The following is a 15,449-nucleotide window of genomic DNA, read 5'->3' on the forward strand; positions in this document are numbered from 1 at the left end:
TTTGGGTCGAACAGGCCCATGGTTTGATGGATGGGACTCAAGATACACACCTGTGTATATAATGGGGATTGGACAGTGACGAGTGCGGCGTTTTATATCAGCAGGGAAAGATGGGCCATTTCAAAGAAATGGAAAGTCAATCATCAGCTGCCCACATGGAAAAAAGCAAAGGTCTTAGCCAGGACAGCGATGCTGCGCTGTGGCGATAAACTGCCCCCGAACAAAGGGCTGACTTCTGGCTCCGGGCACACGTGCGTTAGCAGGTTGGTGGGGTGGCTCTGCTCATTCAGGTCACGCAGGAACCAGTGACGGAGCAGCCACCATCTCAGACGTTGCCATGGAAGGTCTGGGCATGGACTAGAAGGTCTTGCGTTAGAAGTAAATGCTTGGTCCTGAAGCAACCCCATCAGTTCCGCTCACAATTCGGGCTACAGCCAGCTGCATGGCCCCTCGGACCTCGAGGCTACAGGAGGTGAGATCCTACCACACGCTGTGAGTGGAGAGGACCACAGGGTGTCAGGGCAGCGAGCACTGTGCCTGCCCTCCCCAGGTCATGCCCTGACCCCCAAAAGGCAGCTTTCATTCTTTTTCAAGCCTAAAGAAATATCAGGTAAACTTTTTTTTATAATCTTGGAGAAGATGGCTTCCTAGTCAAGGCATTAAACCCAGAACCCATAAAAGAAAAGAATCACAGATTTAATTGGCTAGAATGCAAACATGTTTTGCACAGCAAAGTAATCTGTAAGCGAAGAGACAAGTAACAGACCGGAGGAAATAGTTGCGCCGCCGTGCGTGGCCGGCAGCGAGCGAACGTCCACGGAAGAGGCTGCAGAGGGCTCCTGGAAATCGGGAGGAAGAGCCGCGCGGGGGCTGACCGCACAGGGCAGGCAGGCTTGCGTAGAGGGTTTGGGGAAGCAGACCTGTTGGTACACTCGTTAGGTGTAAGCTGATTTTCCCTTTTTTTATTTTTTGAGAGTAATTTGAAAGTACCTCTCACCAGGGCAAACGCACACACAGGCGACGCAGCAGCTCCTCCAAGCCTTCATGCGAAATACCGTCCGCAGCGGGAGCGCACAGCCGAGGCACAGAGTGCCTGTTTGGCACGCCCGAGGTCCCGGGTCGACCCCCGGAACCAATAAAATAAATAAATAAAAACAACCCTGGTTGCCTCCTCTCCCAAAAAATTAAAGGAAAAAAATGTTAGTATAAAAATAATCTTAAGAAAGAAATACTGTCTGTAGATGTACGATGCACAGTGTTATCACGCAAAATATCACCTGCGAGTGCGTGCGCGCCATGTTGGTCGTTACAGAATTACTGGTAATGGCCAAAAACAGTGTTGCTTTTAAAAGGAAAAAAGTACTAATATATCATTTTTGCACAAGTGTGGCTCATGCGTGCTTTGGAATCTATGCCGTCAGTAGGAAGTGTGAGGTGGCGCCACAAGCACGGACGTGAGAGACGCTCAGGACGCTCCTGTGTGAGGCTGCGGCGCTGCCTGGTCCCCGCCCTGCCCTCCGATTTCTAACATGCTTATAATGACCCCCAAGAACCAAGTCAGGTCAGCGTCATCGACAACGAGCAGGACGAGGGGCATCAGTGAAAAGTCCACCGTGTCCGTGGGCCCAGACCAGACTCTTCACAAGGTCGAAGTCCGTTTGGCTTTTTGTAAAGTCTGTGTAACTGCAATACTAATTCTCCTGGGATTTTTAAGCAGAGAAAGAAAAGCACTCCAAGAGCCACTCGGCCTGGGTATGCAATGACACAGTTAGCCAGCTGGCCCGGGGCGCCCACCAGGGGGTGGCGGGCAGGTGACAGCAGGACAGCGCTGTGGAGGTACCCCTGCATTAAGCCGAGTCGCCAGGGAGCTGCGTTCCTGGGGTCAAGCCTTGAGTGTCCTCCCTCCAAGCCCATCTCTGACTCTAACACTGCGATTGGCCTTCACCACTGTTACCTCTGCTCTTGGTCTAAAAACTGAAGCCAAAGAGGTTCCTCGTGCTCGTCCGCGTGCCCCCTGGGGAGACGGTGCCACAACCCTGGACTTGTCCCTGCTGCGCAGGCGGGCCCTTCCCTACGGTAGTAAGAATGCCGGGACCCCCGGTGCCCTCCCCCAACTGCCTCCTTCCTTAGGAAGCACAGAAACACATTTTGCCTTTACCAGCCGAACTTCCCCACAGTCAGAGTCATGCGATGCAATGTCCCCTCTCAACTGCCTCTTTTTCACTACACTTTGCTCTTTCCTCTGCCTGTGAGCGCCAAGCCCGCGGTCCCTGTATTTCATGGCTCTCCCACGTGGCCTAGGTAGCCGGGGCTGAAGCCCAGCTCACGAGACCTGGGAAAGTTCAGTTCTCTTTGCCTCAGTTTCCCTGTCTGTTCAGTGGGAGTGGTAGTCCCTGACCTCGCATGGGTTCATACTGCGCATAAACTTATATATGCGCCTGTGCACAGAAGGCGCTCCACAGAGGTCAAAGGTCACCGTTTTATTCCAGAATGCCTGAATATGACAGTTTCACGTGGTTCGACCTAACAGGTTTTGGCAAAAGTCAGCGGTCTGTAAATAACTGTGACGCCCTTTCTCACCCCATCTATCCACCGTTGGACATTGGGACGGTTTCCTACTTGGTAACTCTGGAGCCCTGGCACGCCTTGCAGTGGCCTGGGGTGGGAAGCAGGGGCAGCCAGAGGGCCGCTGAGAGCCCAGGGACAGGAGAGAGGAGCCTCTGGAGGGACCCTGGGGACTGGCAGAGGACAACTTTCTGGGCTCAGGTTTTGCCCAAACACAGCCCAGACCCTGGGCCTCCCTCTGCTCCAGCTGTTCCCAAAGCCTGCCCGAATCCCACCTGGTCTTCAAAAGGTGGCCTGCCAGGCCACTATCAGCCTTGCCACTCACCAGATGTGTGCCACGCTCCTCTCTGCATGGCTTTGCAAGGAGCCCTGGTGTCAGGCCCCTGACAAACGCGCCTGCCTCCCCGTGATGGTGAACTAGGCCAGGCAGGCCCTGTCTGCAGCCCGTGCAGCCCCGTAAGGCTTAGCGCGGTGCCTGGGACCGGGCAAGGACTTAGGAAATGATTGCTGAAATGAAACTTCACTGAGCTCACAGCCTCCCCTGGGGGCCAGTCTCATCCTCCTTGTGGGATATTAATCTTGTAAAGCTGTTCTGCTTGGGAGGAAGGGAGGGAGCGGGGAAGGGGGATGAAAGAACTCCTGTAGGCAGGCGCCAGGGGCAGCTCAGAAATTTCTTCCCAGAGGAGCTGCGGGGCACCCCCAGCCGGGAAGCGGGTTGCTTACAACTTGTCTTAAAGCCGCACTGACACAGCAAGCTGACTGATTTAACTTAGATGGTGGGTTTATTTGGGGTGGCTTGGAGGCCAGCTGGAGCCCCCAACCCTTCCCCCAGCCACCTAAGCTCACCACCTGTATAGCCCTCTTTCCCTACCAGATATAAATACAAATTTAAATATAATCCGTTCCCAGGTACAGGCCTCTGCTTGATTTCAGATCCCCAGCAGCCGTCTTCAGTGGTAAACTGGGCTTTGTCTCAGCCCCACAGTGCTGGGTGACCTTGGCAAACCCACCCCACCCCTGGGAGCTCAATTTCCCCAGCTAGAAATTAGCTCAACTTCTCTGCCCCCCCCCACCCCTCCCTTCTCCGCATCTTGAGCCCAGAATCCTGCAGCCCACCTCCCTGGAAGCATCACAAAAGGCAGCGATTTAGAACTGGAGCCCTGGTCTGAGGTATCAGGGACCGGAGGCAGCCTTCCATCCCCGCAAGCGAGCGAGCAAGCGGCTCAGGCTGCAGCTGGGAATTACAGGGCTGCCTCTGGGCCACCACCCCAGCGCCGCCTGCCCGAGAGGCCCCACTCTTGTCGGAATATTAACACCCTGGATGCATTTGTGTGTTACTCATGATTGCGACCGCGGTTCCAAAAGGATTATGCGGCATGCATATTTATGAGGCAAGCCCAGACAAAGACGACCACGTTTTAAAAGACGCAATTATCTCTAAAAAGTTCAGCTTTATTTTCATGCTAATGAATACAATGTTTTTAAGCAAACCTAATTGGTTTGCCTGGGCTCGCATAAAAGCGCTCAACTCATTAGAGCTCGAGGTCCCCTTCAGAAGGGGCCTCAGAGGGAGCCTGGGGGCCAGGGAGGGGCTGGCACCCAGGCAGCCTGTCTTCAGAACTTTTCAGCCCATGCGTGCTGCTGTCCTCGCCCTCTCCCCTTCCAAGCCCTCGGCTGGATGACGGGAGGCCTTTCAAGAGAGGCCACCCGAGGAGTCCGGGCCCTGGGAATGTGGGAGCATCGGGGAAACCGAGGGCCAAGGAGGGTGTCCTCCCTTCTCTCTGCAGTGGAAGCAAGGCCAGTGTCCCCACCCCACCGCGCCCCCTGCACTCACCAGTGTCACAAAACCTCTGGCTTCCTGGTGGATGCTGGAGTTCCACCCAGAAACAGGGTCTTCAGCCAGGCCGCCAGCCCTGGCCTTGGGCTCGGGGCGGAGGGGAGGGGCTCCTTGGACCCTAAGCCCCCGTCCCAGGTACCCCTGCGCTCTGACGTCTGGTCATTCGCTCTGACATCATGGCTCTCGGATCTCGCCTTCTGCTTCTGAAGCAGGTCCACACCTGTTTCCTCATGAGCTGCCCTTGTAAGTTGCATGTTGTTTTCCCCGTCTTACAAATAAGGGAACTGAGGCCGGAAGCTACAAAGTAGGTTTGTGCCCCTGTACAGGCTCCAGAGGCTGCCCCCAGCCGCCGCCGCCAGGACAAGCCGGACACAGGGCTCTCTGGGGGGAGGGCTGTCCTCTTTCCTGCCTGAGCTCTTGCTCTACTTCTCTGTCTCTGCCACCTCCCTGCAGCTTAAGCTGGGTCTTTATTTCACATGCCAGTGCACCCTCTGGTTCCTGGCCCCAGGGCACAGTGAGCAGCTGTGTGGGCTGTGCACTGTGCAATACCAGGGGGTGGTGCGGTCTATGAATGGCGCCCCCTGGAGTTGCGCAGCACTGCGCCCGCCTCAGCGTCCTTACCTCTCACTGGCTTCCTGCGGGGCCATCTGGGCATCTTGGGCCTGCAAGTAGCACAGGAAAGATTTGGGGATACAATGAGCTTTTCTGCTTGAAAATCTTCCCTCGATTGCCTCCTCGGGGCTGAAGTCCAGGCAGCTGGATTCCAGAGTGTCGTTCAGGAAATGACTAGCAGACTCAGTGGGGGGCAAAGGACAATACAGGCTGGGGTGAGTCCCAGCCTGGAAGCGAGGAGACGGGGACAGGCCTGGCCCCGCCACTAAGTGTCTCTGGGCTTCCGTGTCCCCGTCCGTGAGTGAGGACGGGACCTGCTGGGCTCTGAGGGCCCATCCAGAGGAGGCGTCTTTTGATGCTCCTGCAGATTTTTCAAAGACTCACTACAAGAAGCGACGGCATAATATTCACATTTCAAGTCTTGTAAGTTACACACAGGAGGTGTGATTCCATGGACCTACCCCCACTCCTGGCTGGGGACACAGCCCTCAGGTCAGGCTCGGGGAGAAGGCTCGGGGCCAGCAGAGCGAGTGGGACAAACATATGGGAAGGAGGGCGTGGGCTGAGCCTTACAGCCCAGCCAGCCAGCGGGAGAGGGGCGGGACGGCGTTCCAGAAAGGGCTTGCGGCTCCAGCAGCAAGGGAGCCCAGAATGGTGGTGAGCTGAGTGGCCAGGCTGCAGAAGCCGGCCAGCTGGTCAGGAGGGGAGAGGGCAGAGGGAGGCCTCAGCGGGGTGCGGTTTACAGAGCACAGGAGTCCTCCTCTCCTGCCATCCTCACAGCCCCTGAGGAGGAAACGACTGTTTTCCACTTTCTCGGGGGGTAAATGGAAGCCCCAACAGGTGAAGGTGTCCGCTGAAAGCACCCAGCCTGGGCCTGAGACCTCCGTCTCCGGACCCCTGATTTGGTTACCAGTTCCCTCAAGTGACCACGAGGTCAGATTCACAGGGCCTTGAACAGTAAGGTTAAGGTTTGGGGTAGTGGGTTGTGGGTGACAGGGAGGCCCTGAAAGCCTTTGAGGGAGAAATGACCTGGATACCCCGAGTCCAGGAGTGAGTGTGCAGGGCTGGACGGGTGAGGCTGGGGAGAAATGGCGGCGGGCCTCCTTAGGGGGAGCGATGCTTCGGATTTAGCGGGAGGTCCACCCACGGCCCTGCGCGTCTTGCCTTGGAGAGGCGGAGCTCCACGCTCTCCACCGGGCCTTCAAGAGGTCCCCGGGGGCATGGCCCAGAGGGCTCGGGAACTGAGCTCCCGCCCCAGGACATCACTGCAGGGACCCAAGCCAAGCTCAGAGCCAAACCCCCGCAGCCCAGTCTCTATGCCGCCTAATTGGCTTAGATTTATCAAACTAATTTTTAAGGGGGAATTTTATATGAAGGTAATTACGCTCAGCTGAACTAATTTTATTAAACAATGCTGCCTTAATGACTAACAAATCCGTTATTAATTTGTAACCAAGCAGCTATTTCATTCAATTTGTAGCATCAGTAATGGGCCCTGTGGCCAGAACAGCCCAGGAGCACCCCCTCCTGAGGGAGGCAGCCTGACCTCAGGCCAGCGCCCGAGACCCGGCACGGCTCTGCCGTGGCCCTGGTGTGACTCCGGCCGGCCCGCTCCTCTCTGGGCTGCGTCTCTCCATAACGTCTTCCTCTGGGGCTGGGCATGTTTCTGCCCTAATACACGTGCGTTTCCAGGGACCATGAATTTGAGGAGGGACTGCTGGGACAGCAGGCGGGGGTGTCTACGTCCTGTTTGATGAAACGGGCGAAGAGGAAGAGGAAGACGGCAAGGCCTGGCCACTGTGTTAACTGCTTACCTCATCGTCAGCCAAACACGCATCAGTCCCAGATGCGCCCTGAGGAGGAGTTACTTACTCTGGTCCAGGTTTTGTCCCTGGGGGCAGCGTGGCCTCAGGTGCAGAAGGCCTGGCATGGCGCCCCCGCTCCACCACAGGGGCTGCGCGAGCGGGGACAGGGGGCTCCTGCGGGCCCGGGGTGGGCCCTGTCGCCCTCCTGGTGCCTTGGTTTCCCACTCTGTGCGAAGGGATGAGTGCTCTGCTTCCTGGTGCTCCAGGGACTCGCCGAATGTGCCTTGTCACCTGTCAGGTGTCAGGCCTGTGAACGTTCTGATCGCTGCCATTTGCCCCAGGTTTGGGATGAGAGGCCAGATACCACCAGAGGTTTTTTTTTTTTTTTTTTTGTCCCCTCTTTCTTTTCATCTCTAATTTCCGACACACAGTGCTCAGCCAAAAAGAGGAGAACCGGGCACCGAGGCCAAATCCCCAGCCCAGAAACAGTGGTGCCATTGTAGCCGCCTCCAGCCGTGCGCCCCACCCAGCCGAGGAAGCCTCGCTCCCAGCCCTGCTCAGCAGCACACAGCCTGATTTAATATGAGCAGCTGATCTCATTGCTTCCATAGCAAGTTTAATTTGCTGGGAAAGCGAGTTGGTGAAGTTCTAATAACGCAGAGCTGCAAATAATACCAAGGAGAGTTTGCATTATGATAACTTTCCAATTAAAATGGATTAATGGAGGAGAGACAGCGGCAGTGGTGTCTAGACAACATATTACCAAACCCTTGGAGAGGGAGATGGAAAGGAGTTGGGGGACCAAGGAGACATAAAGCAAATGGGAACTCGGCGCCTCAGAGGCACCCTTGTAGGGCGCGGCAGGAGGGACCAGGAGTGGGCGCCTTATCGCTGGTGCCCCATCTGCTTCGGTGCCTCCAATTTCCATCGTTTGGGAGAATCAGTCTTTTAGAATTCAAAGGCCTTTGGTCGCTGGACATCCTTCATTAAAATGGAAAGAGCACCTTCAGCATCCTTGGCGGCCGTCCCCGGGATCAGGCTGCAGCTACCTGGGAGCGCCGTGCGCGACAGAGCAAAGGCCCGGCTGAGAGTCCCGGGACCAGCAGAGGCCAGGTGTGCACCCCTGTGCCCAGGCTTCCCTGCAGGACCTGAAGCGATTCCTCCTCATCTGCCCTGTGACGCTGACCCCCGACCTCCGCTGAGGGATCCAGGCAGGTCCATTCAGAACCTCTCTCCTGGGAACCTGGGTTTTAAACCTGAGAGATACAAGGCCTGGGAGGAGCTTGGTCGGTCAGGCAGGCACCTCCAGGAGAGGGAAGGCCGCCACCTGCTGCTGCGGTGCTTAAGAAGCCCCGGGCCCCCTTCTTCTGGGCCAAGCCAGCCAATTCTCTTGCCGTTCTGCAAGATGCCCCAGGATCCATGATCCTCCCCTTGGCTTCAGCTAACTAGTCATTTCTCTTGCCTACAAACAGAAGAAATGTGCCTAATTATCACTTCTTATCTGTGGGACCTAGAAAGTCACTTCACCTGGCTGAGCCTCTGTCTTCCCTTCTGTCGGATGGGGACACACGCACACCTGCCTCGCCAGGTTGCAGTGATGTGTTCGAGGCAGAGCTCCCTCTCGGTGCCTCTCAGGTCTGCAGCTGGGAGGTTTTGTAAGTGGGTCCTTGAGGTTGGCTGGAACCACAGGGACCTGGAGGCCGGGAAGCCCAGGACCCCGGTTTTACCAGCATCACTGCCTTGCAGGGCATAGTCAAGAGCACCTCCACACCAGAACTGAGGCTCCCTGTAGGAATTCCAATGCCCCCCATGCCGGGAAAGGCTCCGACCCCTCGCAAAGCCCGGGAGCCCCCAAGCCAGCCCCCTTCACTCACGGGTGGGGAACTAGCCAGGTGCTGCCCCCCGCGGGCCTCCGCTTCCCACCAGGTGGGCGAAGGAAAAGCCTATGCGACGCAACACAGTCGCCTGGGCGGCGTGCGGGGTCACACGCTCAGCCGCCCCCGCTTCGCCCGCATCACCCGAGTTCTTCGCCGTCTCCAGGTGGGTGTGAAGCCGCCGCTGAAGCCAACAGTCCCGAGGACGAGGGGAGCAGGAGGCGAGAGGCCGCGAGGGCGAGGGTCACCGCCCGCCTCCCACCCGGGAGACGCTCCCCCCGCCCCCGCACGCACGCGCACGCACACGCAGCGCTCTCACGCACGCACTCACGCACGCGCACGCGCACGGGCTCGGCGCCGAGTCCGGGGCAGCCCTGGGGCGTCGCGGGCGGGGGAGTCACGGCCGCCGCGCGTCCTGCGTCCTCTCGTTGCTGTCCTGCGCTTTCAGGACAGCTGACACCAGTCCCCACTTTCCAGACGGTGAGCCTGCGGCTGCGGGCAGCTCACGCGCCCGGCGTCAAGCAGCCGGCAAGCATGCGGGTCCGGAGGCTGCCCTCTTCGCCGGCGGTTGTCAGCCTTTTAAGTCGGAGCCGTGCCCACACGTGGACTCCTTGGGCCGGAGCGTGAAGGAAACAGCGGAAAAGCGGGGCTCTCTGCCGGACCGGACCGGACCGGACCGTGCTGGCGGCTGTGCCGCGGGGTGCGGAGCTTTGCAGCCCCGCCCCCCGGCCTGTCCCTCCCCCACCCCGTGCCTCCCCCCCAGGCAGGCTTCGTTGGAGGCCCGAGCGCAAACCAGCACGGGCTCCCAGTTAACCGAGAAGAGAGAACTCGACCTTCGGGGGTCTCTGGGGACGCCGGTTCTGCCGCTCGCCAGCTGCGCAGGGTTCTCGCTCCTCCGAGCTTCCTCCGCAAGCTCCGGGCCGGCACCACCCGACAGAACCGCAGTGCGAGCCGCACGCTTGATTGGGCGTTTTCCAACAGCCTCATTAAAGACAGGGCTAAAAGGTAAAAAAGGTGAAATCAGTGTTAAAATATTCTTATTTAACCCGATACATTCACAGCTCTGTTATGTCAACACGTAATCAATCTGTGTAATTGTTAACGAGCGACTCTGCCCTCCGCACAGTAAGTCTTGGAAATGCGGTGCGTGTCTTACCCTTGCTCGCACTCCTCCTGGGTGCGTGTACCCAGCGTGGAATCCTGCTCTTCACACTGGGCGCTCCGCTTTGCGTTCCCACCTGCCGCGGGCGTGGGTGCCGCCTTCCCCACGCCCTGGTCAACGCTTACTTTCTGGCTTTGTTTAATGCGTAAAGCTGCCACTCTAACAGACACGTGACACGCGGGTTTGACTTGTATTTCCCCAGTAACGCGGGGTGTTGAGGATTTTCCGCGTGTCTGTTGGTCATTTGTACGCCTTCTGTGAAGACACATCTATTCAAGGCCTTTGCCCATTCAGTGCAGCGCGTGGGTTGTAGGAATTCTTTACACATTGTGGGTGTTAATCCTTGCTAAATATACGACTTGCAAATATTTTCTCCTATTCCGTGGGCTGCCTTTTCACCCTATTGGCAGTGTCCTTTGATGCCCAAAATCTTTAATTCTGATGAAGTCTACCTTACCTACTTTTGTCTTTTATTGCCTGTGCTTTTGGTGTCATAGCCAAGAAACCTTTGCCAAATCCAATGTCTGGTAACTTTTCTTCCTTCGCTTTTTTTTCTGCAAGCGTTATAGTTTTAGATTTCACATTTAGATCTTACCCTGTTTTGGTTTAATTTTTGTAGGTGGTGTAAGGTGAAAGGGCAGCTTCATTCTTTTGCATGTGGATAGCCAACGCCCCCAGTTCAGTGTGCTTGGCACCCTGTCAAAAATCATTTGACTGTATCCCCAAGAGTTTTTTTCTGGGCTTCCTATTCTAGACCATCGGTCTATGTGCCTGTCTTTACGCCAGCTCCACACTGTTTTGATTCCCGTGCTTTGAAGTAAGTTTTGGAATCAGATGGTGTGAGATCTCCAACTTTGTTCCTCTTTTTCAAGATTGTTTGGGCTATTTGGGGTCCCCCAGAGATTCTATATAAATTTTAGGATGGCTTTTTCTGTTTCTGCAAAAAGCCATCATTGGGACTTTGGTAGGAATTGCACTGAATCTACAGGGCACTTTGGATGGTGGTGACATTTTAACGGTAATGCTGAGTCTCCTAGCCCATGAACATGGGACGCCTCTGTATTTACTGACGCCTCCTTTGATGTCTCTCAGCTAGGTTTTGTTGTTTTCAGAATATGAGTCTTTTGCTCCTGGTTAAGTTTGTTCCTAAGCATTTTATTCCTTTTGATGCTATTTTAAAGAAATTGTGTCCTTATTTTCTTTCCGGATTGTTCATTGAGCGGGTACAAGTGCAACTGGTTTTTTGCTTGTCGGTTATGTGTCCCGAGACTTTGCTGCATTCGTTTTTTCCTGTTTGTCTCTACGCTGGGTGGTGGGTATATAGTTTTGCGTGTCTGGAATATTTTACTAAAAGACAAATACCCTGAGCCCCAGACATGTTCTCACTAAAGTAACTCCCCTCCAGCTACAGTTGGAGGAGGGAGCAGCCCTTGGGCTCTTACTGGGCTTCTCGGCCCCACAGAGAGCCCAGCTCTTTTCTGTACCCTGGGAGATGCCAGCTTCCCAAAACGTAAAGCAATGCTTTGTGAAGCTGAGTAGAACCCACCAGGGAACTAAAGAGGCAGAGGGGCCCCTGCCTAGACCCTGGGTGGGAGGCTGGGCTCTGTCACTGGTGCTGGAGGGACCCTGGCCAGGTCTGTAAAGCAAGCGGGTGAGACTTGATGCCCTCCTGGGCCCTGCGAGTACGGAGGAAGTCGGAGGCTGGGCAGGCGGTGGGGACGTGGCGGAGTCACCGGGCTCGGGCGGCACGAGGGTCTGGCCCACGTCACCCTCTGCAGCCTCCTTGCTCACCCAAGGAGAACGCTCCAGGATTTTCTGCAACTTGTCACTCCTTTAGTCAACCTTCGTGGGTTTAAAACGACAGTAAAGTACTTGTACAATAATTATTACAATAGTAACCCCTTGCGCTGCAGTTTGTAAAGTGCTTTCACAACCGTTGCTCCTTTTACAAATGAGGAAACCGAATCCCAGAGGGGGGGTGTTCCTCGCCCCTAGCTAGGCTATTAAGTGGCACGCCTGGTCTGGATTTAAAAGAATCCCTGAAGTTTAGCTGCCCAGAGTGCTGGGCGGCCGCCCTGAACAGCGAGGCAGTTACAGACGAGGGAACGAGAGGAAACGAGAGAGCAGGGAAAACGCTGGGAAAGCCCCGTCACCTGCTGCTCTTCTGTGGTTAGTTTTCCGTAGCGTCTGTCGGAGAGGGCACATCCGGGGTGGACTCAGAATGTAGTCAAGTAACACACAAACACGTACCGGAGGCCTGACCCGGTTTTAGAAGGGGAGCCAGCCCCACCCTCCTCTGCCACCCCCGCCCCGCGTCCCCTCTGCCTCTCTGTGCCACAGCACCCGGCTGGCCAGTGCCAGCCTCAGTCCTCCCTCACCGTCCGTCTCTGCGTCTGGCTGGCAGCTTTCCCCGGCCACAGCCATGTCCCCTCGTTTCCCTGCCACGTGGGACGCTGGCGCCAGTGGCAGTGGGGACGGTAATTGTGAGTCTGTGAGATGTGAGCGAGGTGGAGGCAGGGAGACAGAGAAGCAGGAAGAGACAAAGACTGACGCAGAAGTTTTTCAAGGCTGGTCAGTGGGGGAGAGTGGGCTCTTCAGCAAGTGCTCCCGGGACAACTGGGTGTCCACGCACAGAGGAGGGAGGCTGGACCCCTACCTCACGCCGCATTCAAAAATTAACTCAAATAGATTGACAGCCTCAGGTAAGGCCAGAACTTTATAAAGCCAGCAGAAGAAAGCACAGGGGAACTCTTCATGGCACTGGATCTGGCAATGGAAATACAAACCCTCGTAACATGGCTTGGGGTGTGGGTTGTGAAATGGTCCAGCGTCTGTGGAAAAGAGCATGGCAGCTCCTCGGAAGGTTAAACGTAGAACTGACACAGGACCCAGCACTTCACTCTTAGTGTCGACCCAAGAGGAATGAAGGCCTATGTCCACATAACACATGCGTGTTCACAGCGGCATCAATCATAACAGCCAAAAGGTGGAAACAACCCAGTGTCCATCTGCAGATGAATTTATAAGCACATTGTGGCACATCCGTACAGTGGGATACTATTCAGCCATAAACTGAAATGGAGCACTGATGCAAGTCACAGTTTGGACAGATCTTAAAAACATGAGTGAAAGAAGCCAGACACAGAAGGTTGTATGTTACACGATTCCCTTGATATGAAGTATCCGAGCAGATCCACAGAGACAAGAGAGCAGATTAGTGGTCACCAGGAGACAAAAGGGGGAAGGCGCGCGGGAGAGACAGCTTCACGTGTCCGGGGAGTTCTGCTGCGGGAGGAACTGGAGAGAGCTGGTGGTCGCACAGCATGGTGAATGTGCTAAATGCCGCCGAATTCACATGTTAAAATGATCAAGTGTATGTTGTGTGAAATTCATCACAATTTTTTAAAAATGGCATAGAGACAGTTCGGCCAAGACAGAGGCAGGGCCATGGAGAGGACTGGAGAGAGCAGAGATGGAGAAACCGCGACAAGCCCCCCATCACAAGAAATCTACCAGCACTGTCCCACCCGCCGGTTGCCAGCTAAATTTAACGTAGATCTATATTTGAGGAAACGCCTCTTTCGACATGAATATTTAATCACGCCTTGGTCGGGCAATTTCACAGCAGTAATTGAAAGCAGTCTTTTATTTATTACTCCAGAATGATAGTGACCCACAGCCCGGAGCTTCTGACACAGTCACATCCTGGAAACGTCACCTGCTGACATATGCTGTTGAAGAGGAATGTGGGGGCGCTTTCTGCCCCTCCCCTTAAAGCTCACTCGCTGCCAGGCCCCCTCCCCCTGCCGCTGTCGTGCGGACGGAGCACAGCTCCAAGGGGAGGCTGCCTCCTGGGCATTGTCTCCACCCGCATCCCCTCCCCACTCAGGCAGCTGTACTTGTTGGGGCTTGTGGATTGAATGGTGTCCCCCCGAAAGATACGCTGAGGCCCTAACCACCGCCAAACCTCAGAACGTGACCTTATTTGGAAACAGGGTCATTGCATGTGCTATGGGTTGAGGTAGGTCACACTGGAGCGGGTGACCGTTACTCTAACACAACAGGTGTCCTTACAAGAAGAGGGGAGGAGACGTGGAGACACAGCAGGCGAAGACAGCTCTGTGCCGAGGGAGGCAGAGGCTGAAGGCCAAGGAGACCCAGGGATCGCCGGCAAACGCCGGACCCTAAGAGCAGGGGACGGGTCCTTGCCTAGATCTTCAGAGAAGGTGTGGTCCTGCCGACACCTTGTTTTGGACTTCTAGCCTCCAGAGCTATGAGAGAATCCACGTTAAGCCCTCTTGGTTCGTGGCGCCCTGTTACAGCAGCCCTAGGAATTGGCCGCCCTCCTCCAGGCAGCCCCCTCCTGAGGGACACTCCCGAGACCTTCTCGCTCCAGCTCCCGGAGCAGCAGCACCAGCATGGACGACACAGCCGGCCGAGTGAGGGAGACGAGGCAGGACCAGGGTCGTGCGCATGGGGAGCGACGGGGCTGAACAAGAGGGTCCGGCCACCAGCCCGGAGCACCAGCGGGAAAGGCCAGGGGAACGGTGTGACTGCAGCAGGCCGGTCGGGACCTGAAATCAGCCCGCTGTGCTCAGGGAGGCACAGAGTCCTCCCTCTGGCCCAGGCTCCGAGGAGGCTCTGGACCAAGTCTCAAGATCAAGTCACTCCCCATGGCAGTTGGAGCCGCCTTTGGCCCCAAGCCATCTAAGTGCTGGGCTGCACAGGGACCCTCGCACCTGGCACCCAGGTAGAAGCCCACAGTCCTGTTCATTCAGAGCCCACAGCCGGGGCACTGTGGGCCGACACATGGAGTCAGCGCCAGCCGGGGGCACCACACGCCTGACCTTTCTGCTCACAGCTCTCCCGGCAGCTGGGCTGAGCGTAATTGAGGTGTGTGAACAAAGAAGACGCCAGCTAGGTGAGCCAGAGGGACTTTGACGTGCGATGCCAGAGTGCTCAGGGCAGCGAGCAGGTAGCACGCCTCACCAGCAGGGCCTGCCCTCAGCCCCGTTGTCCTCAAGATGAAAATGAAAGAGATCAACTCAGTTATCTCAAAGGCCTTTTCTGCCTCCGTTTTCTCTAACTACAGGGACCGCGCACCCTGCCAGGGGCCTTGCACTCCTGTGCCCTCTTCTGACTTCCCAGCCCTTCATCCACGGCTGCAGACCCCCCACCCCCAGTCACATCATTACAGCCTGCTGGCCCCTGCCACAGCCCAGGTTCTGTTCTGCTGTGGAAATTCTGCAACAGCCAGAAATCCATCACACTAATCAGGTCATGAAAGAGGGCACGGGCAGCCTGCTCTGCAGGCTTTTACAACTAGAAAGAGGCAGCAGGGGCCATGGATCCTTTCATTCACCAACCACAGATCTGACCTGCTGCAGGTACTCTATAAGTGTTTGTTGAATGAATGAATGAATGCGAATCTCAGTCTCTGAAAAAGAGAGTGGAAGGCTGGGACGGGGACGGGCAGAGGCCTTCCTGGGACCCTTCAGCTCAAACTTTCAGACACAGGATCTGCTCTGCAGACCTGGAGACAATCATCCAGCCTGTTAATGCTGCAAAGGACTGGGAGGATGCCGCCCGCACAC

At 56.1% G+C, this 15,449-nt stretch overlaps 1 long non-coding RNA gene across 2 annotated transcripts; it reads right to left on the reverse strand.

The window, feature by feature from the left end:
* Positions 1-7,413: 7,413 nt before the first annotated feature.
* Positions 7,414-8,956, reverse strand: LOC140689852 (uncharacterized). 2 transcript variants are annotated; one of them, XR_012064996.1, is made up of 3 exons: positions 8,694-8,956; positions 8,396-8,512; positions 7,414-8,281 (listed from the first exon to the last, which is right to left on the reverse strand). It is a non-coding gene; the product is annotated as an uncharacterized lncRNA (long non-coding RNA). The 2 variants fall into 2 exon arrangements; XR_012064995.1 differs by having other exon boundaries at positions 7,414-8,512.
* Between the last annotated feature and the right edge of the window lie 6,493 nt (positions 8,957-15,449).

Source organism: Vicugna pacos, chromosome 27 (genome assembly GCF_048564905.1).
Source record: "Vicugna pacos chromosome 27, VicPac4, whole genome shotgun sequence".
In the NCBI taxonomy this organism is placed as follows: Eukaryota; Metazoa; Chordata; class Mammalia; order Artiodactyla; family Camelidae; genus Vicugna; species Vicugna pacos.